The sequence below is a fragment of the Hippopotamus amphibius genome, unplaced genomic scaffold (assembly GCF_030028045.1).
Source record: "Hippopotamus amphibius kiboko isolate mHipAmp2 unplaced genomic scaffold, mHipAmp2.hap2 scaffold_211, whole genome shotgun sequence".
In the NCBI taxonomy this organism is placed as follows: domain Eukaryota; kingdom Metazoa; phylum Chordata; class Mammalia; order Artiodactyla; family Hippopotamidae; genus Hippopotamus; species Hippopotamus amphibius.
Window position 1 is genome coordinate 20,001 of NW_026648337.1, and position 7,590 is coordinate 27,590.

Consider the following 7,590-nt stretch of genomic DNA (forward strand, 5'->3'; position numbering starts at 1 on the left):
GCCGCGGGCCCCCCGAGACCCGGGCCGCCGGCCGCCGAGCGACCCTCGGGCCGCGGGCTCCCCGAGAGCCGGGCCGCCGGCCGCCGAGCGACCCTCGGGACGCGCGCGCCCGAGACCCGGCCCGCCGGCCGCCGAGCGCCCCTCGGGCCGCGGGCGCCCGGGACCCGTGCCGCCGAGCGGCCTGTAGGCTCCGTGGCCGCGGGCCGCCGAGCGACCCTCGGGCCGCGGGCGCCCGAGACCATGCCCGCCGGCCACCGAGCGCCCCTCGGGATGCGGGCGCCCGGGACCCGGGCCGCCGAGCGGCCTGCAGGCTCCGTGGCCGCGGGCCGCCGAGCGACCCTCGTGCCGCGGGCTCCCCGAGACCCGGGCCGCCGAGCGGCCTGCAGGCCGCCGGCTGCCGGCTGCCGGCCGCCGAGCGACCCTCGGGCCGCGTGCCCCCGAGAGCCAGGACGCCGGGAGACCGTCAGCACGCGCAGACTCGGGCTGCGCAGCCCCGGGCTGCCGGTGGACCCGCGGGCCCGCGGGACCCCGGTCAACCAGCAGGCCGCGCCGTCCCGTACCGCCGGGTAACCAGCACGGCGGCGGTCCCAGGCCCTCCACGCCCGTGCTGCCGAGCGGTCTGCAGGCCGCGGGCCGCCGAGCGACCCTCGGGCCGCGGGCGCCCGAGACCATGCCCGCCGGCCGCCGAGCGACCCTCGGGCCGCGGGCGCCCGAGACCCGGGCCGCCGGCCGCCGAGCGACCCTCGGGCCGCGCGCGCCCGAGACCATGCCCGCCGGCCGCCGAGCGACCCTCGCGCCGCGGGCTCCCCGAGACCCGGGCCGCCGAGCGGCGTGCAGGCCGCGGGCTGCCGGCCGCAGAGCGACCCTCGGGCCGCGGGCGCCCGAGACCATACCCGCCGGCCACCGAGCGCCCCTCGGGATGCGGGCGCCCGGGACCCGGGCCGCCGAGCGACCTGCAGGCTCCGTGGCCGCGGGCCGCCGAGCGACCCTCGGGCCGCCGGTCGACTTGCAGGCAGGTCGACCAGCCGGCCGCGGGCCGCCGAGCGCCCCTCGGGCCGCGGGCGCCCGGGACCCGGGCCGCCGAGCGACCTGCAGGCTCCGTGGCCGCGGGCAGCCGAGCGACCCTCGGGCCGCCGGTCGACTTGCAGGCAGGTCGACCAGCCGGCCGCGGGCCGCCGAGCGCCCCTCGGGCCGCGGGCGCCCGGGACCCGGGCCGCCGAGCGGCCTGCAGGCTCTGTGGCCGCGGGCCGCCGAGCGCCCCTCGGGCTGCGGGCGCCCGGGACGCGGGCCGCCGAGCGACCTGCAGGCTCCGTGGCCGCGGGCCGCCGAGCGACCCTCGGGCCGCGGGCGCCCAAGACCCGGGCCGCCGGCCGCCGAGCGACCCTCGGGCCGCGCGCGCCCGAGACCCGGGCCGCCGGCCGCCGAGCGACCCTCGGGCCGCGCGCGCCCGAGACCATGCCCGCCGGCCGCCGAGCGACCCTCGGGCCGCGCGCGCCCGAGACCATGCCCGCCGGCCGCCGAGCGACCCTCGGGCCGCGCGCGCCCGGGACCCGGGCCGCCGGCCGCCGAGCGACCCTCGGGCCGCGCGCGCCCGGGACCCGGGCCGCCGGCCGCCGAGCGACCCTCGGGCCGCGCGCGCCCGGGACCATGCCCGCCGGCCGCCGAGCGACCCTCGGGCCGCGCGCGCCCGAGACCATGCCCGCCGGCCGCCGAGCGACCCTCGGGCCGCGCGCGCCCGGGACCCGGCCCGCCGGCCGCCGAGCGACCCTCGGGCCGCGGGCGCCCAGAGACCCGGCCCGCCGGCCGCCGAGCGACAGCACGCGCGGACTCGGGCTGCGCAGCCCCGGGCTGCCGGTGGACCCGCGGCCGCCGCTTGACCCGTGTATGCTTGCTGTTCATCTCCTGGAGATTCCTGCACCAAGCTGATTGAATGAGGAACATGGAAGCACTGTATATAGGCTTTGCATTTTTCTCTTCGTTTCCTGTACTTTGCCTTCGTTTCCTTTGCGTGTGCTCTATTTTATTGTACATGTTATATTGCTTGTTATTTTTTTATTCATTTAAGGTAGGACCGCTTTTATGCGTTTCTACACCTCCCCGCCCCCCCCCCCCCCCCCGCCCCGCGTCTCCCTCCTCTGGTGCCCGCCCCAAATGAGGTCGCATCATCTTTCATAGTGTACATCCTGGGCCAGCATAAGCTTTCCAAGAATAAAATGCCCCCCCGCCTTTCCTTCCCAAGGACACCACGAACACCTCCTGTCCTGTGCAGTGCTTTTTCACCCACCGCCAGCAGAGGGCCCTCTCTGACAGACCCAGGAACTCCCCTGCTCCGAGTCATCCAGGAGAGGCTGTTCCGTTCTGTGTGAAACGGGTGGGGTGGGCTGATGAGACATCATTGCTTAGAAGGCCATCGGGTTCACCGGTTCGGTGGCAAGAGAGAACATCCTCATCCTCCTTGAGGTTGACTCGGAAGGTCTTCGGGCCCGCAGGACACCGCCCCCAAATGGGCCTCCGTGGCATAGGGAGATTTTGCCATGCGAGGTGACAACAGGAGGGGAACACGGACCCTCCTTTCCTTCTCCCGTCTGAAAGCAGGAAGAAAATCTCTCACGGGAACAGGGTGGTGGAGGGGGCGGCCGGGAGGTGTAGAGATGAGGACTGACTGCTTTCCTGTCTTAAGAAATCACGAATCATCCAAGTGGGACCGCTCATAACACACAGAGGACAGAAGTGTGGACGAGATGAGGAGAATGTGTAAGGGAACGTCTTCCACAAGAACTCTTTTCCATAGGCCGACTTCAAGACTTTCCAACATCTCTAGGTTTAGGGGTGGACTGAGTGCCATGAAAGAATGGACATTCAGCAGCCTGTCTACATCATCTCCAAAGAAGGGAAAATGCTGAAACGTCCCTAGCTCCACAAGCCTAAGGGTCTCCCTGCTCCGGAGAGTTGGAGCATATGCGTGCTTCCATGCCTACACAGATCTTGCGCTTTAGGGAAACCACAAACTAGGCAGGAGCCTGGACTTCTACAAGGCAGTCCATGTTCACACGGGTCACTGTGGTTGGCTTCCTTACTTTCATTGGATTGGATTGGGGTGGGGTGGGGTGGGGTGGGGTGGGGGGCGGGGGGGGGCGGTGACAAATGTCCAAGGATGAGGCATCCTAAAGAAGGAACGTGTGTGGTCCAAGCTACCCGAGGTCGCCATCCTCATTGTAGGAAGAGGACCTCTTTGGGGAGTGTGGGGAGGGGGGAGGCAAGGTAGAAGGTATGCAGATAAGGTTTGGGGGAGGGAAAAAAAGACATTTCGGTCCTAAAGCTAGTCATTTCGAAATGGGAAACAAAGGACACAAGGGAAAAGCTAAAACTGGGCACAGGCGATTGGAAAAGGTTTCTGAGGAGAAGAATCTTCGGAAAGGAATGGGAACCGTGGTCAGGACTGCTTAAGATGAGGATGGATTCAAGGACACACATGAGTGTTCGTATCAACAGGAAACCAGTGCAAAACTAGAATTCAGTTTTCTGTCTCTCGGTGAAAAAGGCCAACTTTGGGCTCGGGCTTGGGTGTTTCTTCTATTGCTCTGCTCTCTCCGTCATGAGAGAGAAAGCTTTCCTTCCTTTTTCCGGAAGGAAGGAAGGAAGGAAGGAAGGAAGGAAGGAAGGAAGGCAGGCAGGCAGGCAGGCTTATGTCTTCTAAAAATCATCACTTCTTTTCTAGGTTACCTTTATCAGGTCTTGGGGGACTCACGTGGACTTAGTCCTCTTGATATTCAAAGAGCCAGGGTTGGCTCACAAGGAAAGAGGCTTCTCTCTTTGCCTAGCAAGTCTTTCCCTGGGATGTGGGTGACGTGGCTAAGGAGGCACTGTTCCCCAGTGACCTATCTAACTGTTTTACACTCGTTGGGGTATTTTGGACACATTTGCCCCCAAACCGAATGACACATGAAGTCTTTTGCACTTAGAATGCATGTTGAGAGAGGATCCAAGAGGAGAGGGCCTAGCTCAAGAATGTGTTCTCTCTCCTTCGAAAGCAGAGCCATGAAACGGAGTAGGCTTCCTGGAGAGGTTTCCTGACATGGGAAGCGTTGTCGAAGAGGAAGGAACGTGAAGCCTTCTTTGGCTTGTGTCTATACACGGGTGTGTTCCAGCTGCTCTGGAAATGATGGGATCCTTCTTCTCTGCCCTGGCATACAGGGTTTTCGGTCGTCCAAATGGAGGCTCACACGACAGGGACTGAGCCCAGTATCAAGGAGATATTCCACCCGAGTTTCATGCCGAGGCGGCAACAACAGCCTCTTGAAAGATGATGGGGGGTGGGGGGGGGCCACACGTGGATCAATTCCATTCTGTCCATTCAACAGAGGGTCGGGGCTACAGCAGACCCCAGAGAGGGACAGCAGACCCCAGAGAGGGGCAGCAGCCCGGCCGGCCACTGGGTCTCCATGTCTCAGGCTTCCTGGGGAACCTCACCCCCCCCCCCAGGTCCCCGCCGCCCCCCGCATTCCGCCACCCACCTTGGTGCATTTCGAATGGCTCCAATTGTAAATAGATGCTGGTGGGAAGATTTCTACAGGTTACCTGCAATGGCTGACCTGTCATGCTTGTCACCCTGGGGGAAAACAATTCTCTTTGTCCCCAGAGGCGTCAGACCTCCTCTCTCAGGAACCCCTGAGCCCCGGCCACTGGACTTCACTCCACTGGCACGTAGTAAGGGTCATCCAAACGTTCCTGTGACGGTGAGTATGGTTTCCATGTGGGTTGAAGCCTTCCCTTGCTGCAAGCCTTCTGTCCTCACCATGGCATAGAGACGGTTAAAAAAAAATTGTGTTTGCCACTTTGGGTATACCTTCCACAGCCTGCAGTGATCAAGGCACCCACTTCGCTGGGCAAGTCCTATGAGCCTTCACAAAAGCTCTTGCAAACTTCTTGGGACCATCACTTTTCCAGTCACGCTCAATCATCAGGCAAGATTGACAGGGCCGATGGGAAAACTGGACTCCGAGAAGAACGAGTGACCTACGTGGGGCTGAATGAACTGAGGACTAGGATGATAGTGTGTGTATGACTACTTGTCTACAATAGGACTGATTGGGGAAGCCGCTGGGGGCGGGGGGGGGGGGGGGCAGGGTGCGGATACCTTAGGAGCTTGGGATGAACATATACACATTCCTATACGTAAAGTGGATAATCAACAAGCTCTTACGACTTGGCACAGGAAACTATACTCAATACTTTGTAATAACCTGTAAGAGAAAAAAAATCTGAAACAGAATCTATATCTATCTATCTATCTATCTACCTATCTTTCTATCTAAATCACTGTGCTGTACACCTGAAACTGCACGACATTATAAATGCTTCCATTATTTCAAACAGAAAAGAATCTCCTAACCTGAGTGAGAGAGAGAGAGAGAGAACAGGACGGATTGTGAAATCTTTTCTTTTCCAGCTACAAGGGAAAATGAAAACAAACAAAACCCAATTTATTTTAAAAGTTGGACATCCATTTGGTGACTTGTACCCTTGTCAGCAAAATGGAATCACTTCTCTTTTTCTCCCTACCTGCTCCGTCCAGAATTCAGAAACTCTCCGTGAGGCTCCTTATTTCTTTGGCAAGAGAGTCACTTGCACGCGTTCCTTAGAGGCCCACGTTACGTTTCCATAAAACGGGAATACACACTTGTGGATATGAGATTCTGGTGCTATTCATTTTCCTTAGGGTGTTGCTTTTCACCTGAAAACCGGACTGGATCCTGAAGTCTTTCAAGTTGCCCCCAATATCTGGCTACAACTCTCTCCATGAATGTTTCCCACTTTCGCCCACCCTTTTGACTTGGCATCACTGACAACGAAAACGGCCCTTTGCCTGAAGCCCTACAGACCGAAGCTGCAGGACTTGGTGAAAACTTTAGAGACATGGCCACCACAGCTCCTGTGGAAACCATCCTGGTGCCTGTTTCTGTGAGAGCCACTCTGAAAGTCGAACCAAACACCCGACATCATCACAGCCATTTCAAACTGCTAAAGTTGCTTCCACCCTAACATCTACAAATCTTCTTCACTGACACCGCCCCCCACACGCTCCCCCCCCCCCCCCCCACTGGTTTATAATCGGCTCCAGTGATGGACCTTTGTCTTCCTTTGGTTTCCATACAAGTGCCTCTTAGGAAATAACCTGATTGCTTGCACCACAGGCCTAGTTTTTGGGAGCCCATCAACATCACTGCCTCCTGAGAGGAGATATGATAACTGTTTCACAGAACCGACCTGTTCTCAGAACTCAGAAACAGTTTCCATGAAATGGAGGCCTCTACTAACCTATTTTCTCCCTTTCCCTCCCTCCCCGCCTCCCTCCCTCCCTCCATCTCCCTCTCCCTCACACACACACACACACACACACACACACACACACACACACACACACACACACACAGTCACCAGGTCAGCTTTCAATATGTTCAGAGTAGGCCGCCCCAAAATGTGTCTCCTTGAATTCAAGTCGCTTAAGAACTGGACAGCACAAGACCGGACATTCTGGCCCTCCTTTCTGTCCTCCCACAGCAGAGCACGATCTCAAGTTAAGACGTTTGCTTCCACGCATGTCCGTGATTCTCAAATGGTTTAGTGGGGTTTCCTGGGTTAGGAAAAAGAGGGGACTCCTATTTGCCTGAGACAAGGAGAAGTTCTCACACAACCTTCACCCATCCCTCCCTCCCTCCCTCCCTCCCTCCCTCCCTCCCTCCCTCCCTCCCTCCCTGCAGTTTGGAGGGGGCAGCCTAAGGGTGGGGAAATTGGGGAAGGAAAAAAAAAAGCCGTTCGATAAAGGGGAGCTCGAGGCAAAGTCAAAGGCTCCCGATCTGACCGGAGAGCATTCTGCATTTGAATGAAGCGATTGAACAAGGCCCTGCGGAATGAAGCGTCCGGACTTCCCCTCCCCCTCTCCCGGCAACTATCAGCCCTGGCGACTTGGGAAGGAGCGAGCGGTGGAGAAGCGGGCGGGGGCGGGGGCGGGGGCGGGGGCGGGACCAACAGACAATAGCCGCTGCCTGCCTGCCTGCCTGCCGGGCTGAGGCCTGAGGGCTGCGGGCCACGCTGGTTTCTGCAACTCAATCCCTTCCAGGAAGCACCTGTGATGACTGCTTGGCAGGGAATGGTCAAAGCTGAACTCTCTTGGCCTATTTCTGAAAAAGGCCTGAGTCTCAGCTACGACAGATTTTCTGGATTTCTTGGCCCATGCGCAGACCCGCACCCTCCCATCCTGTCAGATCCTTTGTACCCACACCTCCCCTGGGAGAGTTCGTTGGCCTCGTCTGGAACATGAACAAGCAAAACCAAACATAGTGTGACATGATGTATTGGTCTTTATTGAAAAGAAACGTGCTCCTCTCGCACACCTGAGGGCAGGAAGCAAAGGCACGTTCTCAGCAGGACGGGGGACAGGGAACCCGAACCCAGGCCGGTCAGCAGTGGCCCCCTGCCCCCCACCGCCCCGCCCTCCCCATCCCCGTCTCTCCCAGGCCCACGTGGGGCCTCCCTTCCCTGCCTCTCTCTGTGCCCCTCGTCTCCAGCTCCCCCAGCCCAGCTTCCGCA